This window comes from Zea mays, chromosome 10 (assembly GCF_902167145.1).
Source record: "Zea mays cultivar B73 chromosome 10, Zm-B73-REFERENCE-NAM-5.0, whole genome shotgun sequence".
Classification (NCBI taxonomy): domain Eukaryota; kingdom Viridiplantae; phylum Streptophyta; class Magnoliopsida; order Poales; family Poaceae; genus Zea; species Zea mays.
The window spans coordinates 88062147-88064512 of NC_050105.1; positions in this window are offsets into that span (position 1 = coordinate 88062147).

A 2366-nucleotide genomic window follows, 5' to 3' on the forward strand; every position below is an offset into this window, starting at 1 on the left:
CATCTGTTTGGTGAAGGCAAGTGTCCTCTGACCCATTATGTCCCATTTACTTTATAATTCACTGTCCCGCATACTATGAACATCCTAAGGATTGACTAGCTTTCTATTTACCTTGTCCTTGATTACCTTTTTGGGTTACTATGGTTAGATTTATGCTATTGCTTTACTTTAATCAATGAACATGATGTGAACAACTATGATACGATGTTGTCATTATGATTATGATGTTGGACTGGTGATACTTTAGGGGGCTCAAGCGGTTTCTCGAGTGCCTCTCCGTAAGGACCTGTTCTTTGGATGACCGCCCGGGAAAACAGTGCAACCATGAGGGTGGAATGGGGTGCCCTTAGCTGAATAATTAGAGGATCCGGGGTGTAGTTCGCTTCGCCGTCGTGCCGTCAATGGGGCTCGGTGTATGCGGCTCGCTCTGCCAAGGTTGATTTGTCCCTTGGGGAGGAGTGTGGTACATTTAGGAAACCTAACGGCCGGCTACAGCCCCGGGGAATCTTTGTAAAGGCTACGTAGTGAGACCCTGCCTACTCACCTTGGGAGTGTTCAAGGGTCCGTACAACCCGAGGCAAAAAGGGAATCACGGCTCATGGGTAAAGTGCACAACCTCTGCAGAGTGTTATGAAACTGATATATCAGCCGTGCTCGCGGTTATGAGCGGCCAAGGGAGCTCCATTGATTAGAGACACATTGATCAGAGATGGTTGGTTTACAGGTGGTGACGAGGATGATGGTTTTGGTTATGATTGTGGTACTAGTAAGTGGTATTCTTTCCTTTTGGAAAGGGTACATCGGGTTAATAACTTGGGTTAATGCTAAAACCTGGCTTTCTACTAGTAAATAATAACCTGACCAACTAAAAGCAACTGCTTGACCTTAACCCCACATAAAGCTAGTCCACTTCAGCCAAACGGGACATTTGCTGAGTACGTTGATGTGTACTCACCCTTGCTTTCACAAAACACCAGGTTTCCTTTGGTGCAATCTATGCTCAGGTAAAGAAGAAGGCGTCGAGGTGGATCTCTAGGAGTTCCAGGGCGTCGATGAGTTCAAGGATTAGGCTAGCGACCTCCCCCAGTCAGCTGCCTGTGGTGGGTTGTTTACGTTGGCTACGTTTCGTTTCTGTGTACTTTGATTTATATTATGTAAATGGCTCTAGTCTGTAATATTATTACTCACTCTTTATTGTAATTCGAAGCATTGTGCTATGATGAGTCATTTATGTAATCGCTGTGTACGTGAATTTCTGATCCTGGCACGTACACGGTTCGCATTCGGTTTACCTTCTAAAACCGGGTGTGACATAAGTGGTATCAAAGTCGTGCTGACTGTAGGACCGCTAGCCTAGAGTAGCATTGGCCGTTTTAAGGACTTATTGATTATTACTTCACCTCATCCTTGATTCTGCTTCAAAATATTAGTCACCTCGACTAGAGATGAAAACGGTCGGAAACGGTATTTATTCGGTAATCAATTTTTTAGTCATTTTTCTTTGATTGCGAATAAATAGGATATAGAATCTATAATACAAATTTGTATTCTTGTTTTTAACGTCTAACATGTAAAGATTCATAAAAAATAAACATCAAATTCATCCTATATTTTCTCAAATAATAGATATAAACTTCGGTATAGATTCGGAAACAAATTCGGTAATTTTTTTCAACTTTTTGTGTTGTAGGGAGCAAATAATACATAAAAAAAATTTATGTAATATTTTATTCATATTTGTACTAATGTGCTAGATAACATAAGAAAAGATCAACATCAAATTTTATACATATCTATTTTAAAATATTAAATTTGTTCTAGCAGTTCGGATTACCACTTTCATCCCTAACCTCGACTAATTCTATGTTGTGCCCCTATATGCCCCCTTGCCAAAAGTATTTTATTCTAGTATGGTCTATACTTCTCTCAATCTATTAGATCTGATCTCACTCTTGTGCTTGCGACATCTTTGTAGATGCCCCCTGGACATAACCTTCTTGTATTTTGGATCCCTTCCTCTTTTGTCATTAAATTGTTTCCATTTTGCAATCTTTATTCCCCTGGTATTGACATGCTCGTATCCTTGGATTCTTTAATACTCTTGTTTCAATACCTACCTCTAATAAAAACTCTACTGCCTATTTAAACATTTCAGTTTATATGTCCATGATCTTACTGTCTTTTGAGACCCTTTCCTATTCTATTGATAGTCGCTATCTTTTTGGCAATTTGTACTTTCTTGGTCTTGGTATGCTCGTACCATTGGAATCTTGCATACTCTTATTTTTATATATGCTTACCTTTATGTCCCAATATCTGTTTGAAATATTTCAGTTAACATGCCCTTGACCACCCTTGTTTCCTAA